The sequence below is a fragment of the Haliaeetus leucocephalus genome, unplaced genomic scaffold (genome assembly GCF_000737465.1).
Source record: "Haliaeetus leucocephalus isolate CR32 unplaced genomic scaffold, Haliaeetus_leucocephalus-4.0 Scaffold240, whole genome shotgun sequence".
Taxonomy (NCBI): domain Eukaryota; kingdom Metazoa; phylum Chordata; class Aves; order Accipitriformes; family Accipitridae; genus Haliaeetus; species Haliaeetus leucocephalus.
Window position 1 is genome coordinate 1,598,495 of NW_010972676.1, and position 7,486 is coordinate 1,605,980.

Here is a 7,486-nt window from a genome sequence, read left to right on the forward strand (position 1 = left end):
CGGAGAATAACATAATTTGTTTTTCTTTGCTTTCGTGCGTGACCTTTGCTTTCACTTTATTAAACTGTCCTTATCTTGACCCACGAGCCTTTTGTTATATTTTCTCCCCCTGTCCAGCTGAGAAGGGGGAGTGATAGAACAGCTTTGGTGGGCACCTGGCGTCCAGCCAGGGTCAACCCATCACAGTCTTTTTGGTGGAGAACGTGGGCAAGTGAGGAATTCGAGATAAGGATAGCAACCGAGAGACGTAATGGGCAAAACATGGACTGAACGCAGCTAGAGAGTTAAGAGCTGCATGACAAGCGGGGAATTTTTTTTGTTTTAATTGTGGTGAAGGGACGAGGGGTGGATTGTGTGTAAATCATCCACTTTTTGTCAGTTTTGTGATGATATTATTTTGATTTCGGTGTGGGGAATTCTTTTTTGTTGATGTGAGTGAAGATTTTGTGTGATGAATGTAGATTTTAATGATAGTTCTTAAAAACATGATGCACAGAGGCGAGGGGTGGAATGTATTGGCTTTGTGTGGCAAGATTTTGGTAGTGGGGGGGGTTACAGGGGTGGCTTCTGTAAGAAGCTGCTGGAAGCTTCCCCTGTGTTCAAGACAGAGCCTATAGCAGCCAGCTCTAAGACAGACCGCCGCCGGCCAAGGCCGAGCCAATCAGCGATAGTGGTAACGCCTCTGTGATAACATTTTTAAGAGAGAAAAAAAGTTAGGACAAAGGGAAACGGTAGCCGGAGAGAGGAGTGAGAACATGTAAGACAAACAACCCTGCGGACACCAAGGTCAGTGAAGGAGGAGGGGGAGGAGATGCTCCAGGCGCCGGAGCAGAGATTCCCCTGCAACCCGTGGTGAAGACTGTGGTGAGGCAGGCTGTCCCCCTGCAGTCCATGGAGGTCCACAGTGGAGCAGATATCCACCTGCAGCCCGTGGAGGACCCCACACTGGAGCAGGTGGGTTCCCGAAGGAGGCTGTGACCCCGTGGGAACCCCGCCCTGGAGCAGGCTCCTGGCAGGACCTGCGGATCTGTGGAGAGAGGAGCCCACGGAGCAGGTTTTCTGGTAGGACTTGTGACCCTGTGGGGGACCCGCACTGGAGCAGTGTGCTCCTGAAGGACTGCACACCATGGAAAGGACCCATGCTGGAGCAGTTCGTGAAGAACTGCAGCCCGTGGGAAGGATCCACGTTGGAGAAGTTCATGGAGGACTGTCTCCCGTGGGTGGGACCCCACCCTGGAGCAGGGGAAGAGTGTGACGAGTCCTGCCCTGAGGAGGATGAAGCGGCAGAAAATAACGTGTGATGAACTGACCGTAAACCCCATTCCCCGTCCCCCTGTGCCGCTGGGGGGGGGGGTTGGTAGAGAATCCAGGAGTGAAGTTGTGCCCAGGAAGAAGAGAGGGGTGGAGGGAAGGTGTTCTGAGATTTGGGTTTATTTCTCATTACCCTACTCTGGTTGATTTGTAATAAATTGAGTTAATTTTCCCCAAGCTGAGTCTGTTTTGCCCGTGACGGTAATTGGTGAGTGATCTCTCCTGTCCTTATCTCGACCCACAAGCTCTTTGTTATATTTTCTCTCTCCCGTCCAGCTGAGGAGGGGGAGTGATAGAACAGCTTTGGTGGGCACCTGGCGTCCAGCCAGGGTCAACCCATCACACATGCTTAAAACTTAGGAACACCAGAAAAATATTCACATTTTCTCTTTTCTTTCTTCCAGATTCTAGGAAATAATCCTAATTTTTGCAGACAGACTTTTGAACTGAAGCAAATACTTTTCAGTGATTTCTGCACTAGTACTGGTACGTAGTTTCCAGTAGGCTGGAACACAGGCAACACAAGCTAATACCTGTCTGCAAAAGACTCTGTAAAGCTCCTAACTTCTTGCTGCTTGATTTAAGCAATGGTTTGTTGTAGTGTCTGGAGAAATAAATAGAATCAGTAATTCTTTACCTTAATAATAAATAAGATCAAATACACTTTCACTTTAGTAGTGAGGAAACGAAAAAGGGTGCATAAAGCAATAGATATTTTTTAATATATCAAAACAATAACATTAGTTTTCTTTCCTTCTTCACAACACTGAATTAATTTTCTGTCTTCTGCAAAACATTGGCATCAAATAAAAAGCAACAGGTCAGTGACAGGGAATACAAATTGGCTTCCTTTTCTAAGTGCTATTATTCTTACTCCTGATTCTGGCAAATATAAGACAAAATTGAAGGTAGTATTCATAACACTCTCTTGGAATTGTAAAATATTCTGATACCAGTTTGAATGATGTTAAAAATTTATCTGTAGCAGTTTACTTATCTCAAAGTTGGGGGGGCAGATTCTAACTAGTTCTATGTAGAATTTTTATTGTTAAATTCTAACAAAATAATTTGTCAGTTGTATTTGTAAAGGGTCATGGCGACTTATAGCACTGTAAAAACAGAGCAGGTATTCACTCTGCCAGAACAACTGCTAATGGCCCATAGGTCTGGGAAGTCTCTCTCCTCCGCTTTTGAAACTAAAGGAGATTATTACAGCGCTTTCAACAGTATTCAGCAAAACTGTAGCTAATGATTTGCAACATTAAAATAAGTCACAACAATAACGAACATTTGTAAAGCCCCACTAAATGCCACAATGCAGTGGTCCTTGTTGTAAGCTCTAATAGAAACAGGAAATACATGTTTCCTTATTATTTGCTCTACCTTTGAGCAACTATACACCTACTCTACAAAAGCTGTCCACATGTTTATCAATAGGACACAATGGCTTAAAATCTGCCTCCATTTAGCGGAAAAAAAATCTAACCAGTAGAGTAAGGATTTTACCTTGTAGGTTTATATTTAACTGTGTAATAACAGAGTAGAGTTGAGCTGATTAATGAGACCTTGATACTTACATACATTCCAAATTCTGTTTAATTTCATGTTTGTCTTTAATTTTGTAATTCCTGGCTTTCAGATGTTTGTTTGGGATCATTACAAAGTTCTTATCATGTTTTCTGTCGCACATTTTTAATCCCCACTATGATGGAAACAGTATTTTTTCTGATAATTTAACTACATTACTTTTATCATATCGTGCTTTGGAATTAAGAGCCACGTTCACTGCCTGAAAAAAACCCCAATGTATATAATGGAGAAGGAAATGCTGAGGCATAGTACACTTTCCTTATGTTAGCTATGCATAAAGTAGGTATACACTGAGTAAAAATACTTCTGATGCCCATAAAACAGAATCAAAAGCAATGGTTCTGCTGAATAATCAATCTTTCATGTCTGAATTTGAGTTAGATCTGTGCTACAGCTGGTGTCCACATGGACTATTTTTCTCAGAGGCTTTTGTGTACCTGAGGAAGATACCTGTGATGGACTTACGATTATAGAAAAGCATGTGTCCTACAGAAATCCTGAAGGAATTAAACTCACAAAAAAATGGAATGTGTCTACTACTGAGAAAGGGAAAAGAGTCAGGGATAATGGCATTCTGAAATACTTTCATAAGTTGATGTGTCAGCAGGGTTCAGGCAGATGCCCTCAGAAAATCAGAACACATTTGCACATTTCTTCATCCGCATACTACTCTTTGAATTGTGTTTGTCACCCAAAGTGTTTGATGAAAAAAATACACTTTTGAAGACTTTGTATGATGGAGAGAGTGGTAAGGCCTACAGAAATGGCATTTTGATCTTGTGTAAAAAACTAAGAAGGAGAAGCATGAGAAGAGCTCCTGAGTGGTGAAGAAAAGGGTAGGAATGGAAGACGCCAAAAATGAGAAATGGTCATGAATATTTTTATAGCATTTACCAGTCTTATTGAGGGCAATCAAAACTGCCTAAAATCTACTTTTCAATCAAGATACCAACTCTTAGGGGTATTTTTTAATTACAGGCTCATTTGAGACTGCTGAACAATATAGACAAGCTATTAAAATGTATCCTGAATTAACATGAGCCTCTATGGATCTGCATTGCATGCTCTTACTTGCATGCCAGTAAGTTTTGCTTCCTTTAGAATTTGTATTATGGGTTTAAAATACACAGACAACACAATTCAAAACCACCAAAACCCACCAAACAAAGTATTAAGAAGACAGTAAATAACTATCCATCTGTTTATATACAAACCTGGAAAACAGTTACCCAGATAAAAATGTCGCATTATTGCAATAGCTTCTAATTGCCACTGGGTGGTGGCTATCCAAGTCTGTCGGTATTGTAGATGCACAGATCGCCGAACAGTTCAAGCAATTCCAGATGAGACAGATGATAGCTGAGGAAATTCTTAGCAGTGCAGAATGGGGGTGGGGGGGGGGGGGGGGGGGGGTTGGGGGTTTCAAGGATTATGGAATATTCCCCAAAACATGGGAATTCATTTTGGAGCAAATACCATCTCACTGTAGATGGTATCTTTCCCTGTAGTGCCTTTATTGTCACTTCCTTATTTCTAAAAATTGAGTCCCAGCCAACAGATATATTGAAATGTCTAAGACTATATCTTCTCAAGCAATTTTTTTGTATCATTAGTGTGGTTACAGCAGTTATGACCTCTCATCCCCTAGATAGGTCTCTCTCCTCTTACCCAAACAAACCACACTCAAAGTATTGCATTTTAGTGTGGGAGACAGTATTTCTGAGTCACCGTTATACTCGTTCCTGCCTAGATATTAATGGTTCCATTCTTTTTGTAATGTAGCTAGAGTCAATGCACCAACTCTCCGTTTACTGTAGTATTCCTCTGCAACTGACCAGCATGATTAATGAATGTCAGTTCACATTTCTGGAAAGCGTATTACAGTAAGAGGGAGACATCTGATGATAATTAGAAAAGAGCAAGCTGTCCTACCTGTCATAAATGTCAGCAAGCTGTGAATCAATTTGTAATTCTGCTACAGAGAACATTATCACTTCTACATTTTACTATTGAAACTATGACATTGTACAAGGGAAATATCAGGTCTTCAGTTTTATTAGTTCTTAAAAATAATTTCCATCTTTTTGTGATTTTTTCCAACCGCATTTATATGTTTGTATTTTACTGGTTGACAAGGGTTGCGCACTATGCAACCAATATATCATTAATATATGAGTATAATAATTGCACAAACCAGACAGAGATGGGCTTATATATGTGCTGCCAGTGTGTAAGAGTTCAGATTGTTGCTTTGTCGTCTCTTTGGTGTCAGATTTTTGTTTTGGCTGGTGTATTTTCCACCATGGTGTATTGTGTTACACCATGAGACAAGTTTAAACTTACAATTCAGGCACAGTTTGCAGAATGCTATCTAGCATAAATAGTAGTACCCCTATAGTTTTTAGTAATAATGCACGGTGGGATAACAGAAAAGGGTGTTAATCGCATTGCATATCCCTAAGCAAGGGAAATTTTAGTGAAACTAGTTACCTGAGTTCAGCAGGTTTCTGAGGTGCCCTGTAATGTCAGGTAAGCCTATAGATTTGTTCATTTGTGCGGGCTGTGTATTGACCAGGGCTCAACCTGTTGTACTGGAGACCTTCTTTAAGAAAAAGTTGATCTGCTATCTTTTATTGCTATCCCTTTGGGATTTAAGGAGTTGGTTTATCCATAACATTTGTCTATCCAGACTGGCAGTTTGTTACAGGAGCAGGGCTGCTGCTCAGAATACCCCTGCAGTGTGCGATCACCAGTTCTCACCAGATACGACACTTGCCCATCTGCCTCCTGCCTGTTGCAGTTTGTTCGGTTTTGATGCCAGTATTACTCTCGCCAGCACCACGCTGGCTTAGGTATTCGTGTGCAACGTAAGATCAATTAACAATGTATTTGCTGCCATGCTGGCAGTCCCTTCTTTGGTAGTATTAGTCACGGCGCCTGCCAAGAACACCTCTGAACTAATGGCACTATTTGTACGGACTTTTCTGGACGAATCCTCTCTGCTCAGGCTGCCTCCAGATGCTCGCAGTTACGTTTCCTTGACAGATGTTGAACCGTGCTGAGTTATTGGCTTAGGCCTTTACCACAAACATGTACAGCTTCATGTGTTGTTTTTTTAAGGACTAGCCATAGGAATTCTGCATGGCTGTCACTTTGGTCTCTTCTGCGTGTTCAATAATGTCCACCATCTCTGGGCAAACTTAATCTACATACGTTCCTATCTCATCCCATCCTTGGGAGATACTTGGTGGTTTATCGAAAGGTTAATTCTAGGTCTTTTAAGATGAGAAGACTGCATGTTTTGTCTGCAGATCAAATCGTGACCTTGACAAGTCCAGTTAGGTCTAAGAGTTGCAAGGTTGGCTTCCACCCATCAGTTGGAGGATGGAGAGTTAAGTTAGAAAGCCTCCCGACCTAAAATTGTAAAATCTTAAGCTTGGCTTGCTTATCTGTTTCAGTGTTGTGCTGAGTACAGTTCAGATTTCTAGAAAAGTTTCATGCGTTTCCCAGCTCTGAGCAAACAAAAACTACTGGAAAAGTAAGACTTTTCAGGAGGAGTTACCGCATTGACAGAAGTACCATCCAGGTGCCTTACTTCCCTACCGGCACTCTTGGAGGTTCTGTTTAAGCCGTCTATCTTTTTCCTCCCAACTTTCAGTTTAGACCGATCTTCAGCTTCTCCGTTCTGCCACAGCTCTGTGGGCAGAGCGTGCCGCGGGTCTGGAAGGCGGCCAACCCCCCCGGGACCCCCGTTCCGGCACGGAACGGGCCGTGCGGCTGCTCGGCCGGGCCCTTCCCCTGCTTCATCGGGTGCCCGACCCCGAGCAGCCGGGAGGGCTGGCCACGGACGAAGCCCTTGCCGCAGGAGGAACCCTTCCAAGCTGCAGGGCAGAAGAGCGTCGCTGGGTCCAGCCGGCGCGAGCCGCTCCATCCCCGGGGCCGGGGCACCCAGAGGAAGGGGAGAGCCCTGGCCGGGGGCTCTCCCCGCCCCCGAGGAGGGAGGTGAAACCCGCTTTAACTCCCTCTGCCTCTCCGCCAGTCTCGCCGCTGCTCAACCCCAGCTCCGCGGACGGCCGCGGATGCTGCCCAGGAACACGGCTCAGCCCCGGCGCTAATGGCGGCGGCGGGGAGGCGGGGTCACGTGCTACGGAGGGGGAGGACAGCGCCCGGGGGCTTCCGTGCACGTGACGGCGCTCTTCCGCCCCCTCGGCTAGGTGCCGCGCGCCCCTTCCCCCGTGGAAGTGACGTCGGCTGGGTCTGTGCGCAGTTGTTCGGTGCGGCCGGGCGCGCAGCAGCCGGAGTCGCCCGGCGGCCACTGCTTCCCCCCGCGCCCGCCCCCGCGCAGGCTGCGCCCGCCCGGCTCCGCCCGCCGGCTCCCGCACCCGCGTACGTACGTACGCACGTAGGGACGCACATACACACAAACACACACACGCACGGACGGACGCAGCGAGACAGCCAGCGACGGCCGGGCCGCCACCACGAAGCGCCGCAGCCCGGTGAGTGCCAGGCCCGCCGCCGCGGGTGGTGCCGGCTTCCGGAGCCGCTTCTTCCTCTCCGCCGCGCCGGGCCCGTTACGTAAGGC

General features: G+C 45.6%; 2 protein-coding genes across 3 annotated transcripts in view; one reads left to right on the top strand and one right to left on the bottom strand.

Annotated features, from left to right (window-relative positions):
• PLEKHB2 (pleckstrin homology domain containing, family B (evectins) member 2) overlaps positions 1-648 on the bottom strand; it is a 28,445-nt gene extending 27,797 nt beyond the window's left edge. The window contains exon 1 of the mRNA XM_010568217.1: positions 638-648. The gene's annotated coding sequence lies outside the window, so the exon portion shown is untranslated. The remainder of the gene's footprint in view (positions 1-637) is intronic.
• Positions 649-7,237: 6,589 nt separating this feature from the next.
• Positions 7,238-7,486, top strand: part of FAM168B (family with sequence similarity 168, member B) — a 24,193-nt gene continuing 23,944 nt past the window's right edge. For both annotated transcript variants that reach the window (XM_010568219.1, XM_010568218.1), the window contains exon 1: positions 7,238-7,400. The gene's annotated coding sequence lies outside the window, so the exon portion shown is untranslated. The remainder of the gene's footprint in view (positions 7,401-7,486) is intronic.